The sequence below is a fragment of the Palaemon carinicauda genome, chromosome 4 (genome assembly GCF_036898095.1).
Source record: "Palaemon carinicauda isolate YSFRI2023 chromosome 4, ASM3689809v2, whole genome shotgun sequence".
Lineage (NCBI taxonomy): Eukaryota > Metazoa > Arthropoda > Malacostraca > Decapoda > Palaemonidae > Palaemon > Palaemon carinicauda.
The window spans coordinates 26,003,464-26,003,993 of record NC_090728.1 but is presented as its reverse complement, the minus strand read 5'-3'; positions in this window follow the sequence as shown (position 1 = coordinate 26,003,993).

Below are 530 nucleotides of genomic sequence, written 5' to 3'. Positions count from 1 at the left end.
ATTGGAGACCGTCTTCTAATTCTGTTTTGTATAAGTCGGCGATTTTCAACATCTAGTTTTATATAATTTTTCTTCTTTCTGAAGAAGATATTTCTTCGAGGGTTAAATCTTTTATTATGTATCCCATACTGATGGATGGAAAATATTCTAATCCTTACCCTTATTCCTACATTTCAATCCACGTTTTAAGTGAATGTTACTTCGGCCTATTTTCAGGATATGCAACGTATGCCAGAAGCAAGGGACAGGGACATTGCTCTATTAAGCAGGACAATGCCCTAGAGACTAACCATATAACATATGATCAGCACTCAAGCCCCCTCTCCACCCAAGCTAAATCAAGGAAGGTCAGGCAATGGTTGCAGATGACTCAGCAGATAGACCTATAGGATCCCCCAAAAGCCTCATCCTTAGCTCACAAGGATAGTGAGGTTGCAGTGACCACAGGAACTAACGAGTTTGAGTATGACTCGAACCCCAATCTGGCAATCACCAGGCGAGGACGCTACCACCAGGTTACCAATTGTTGT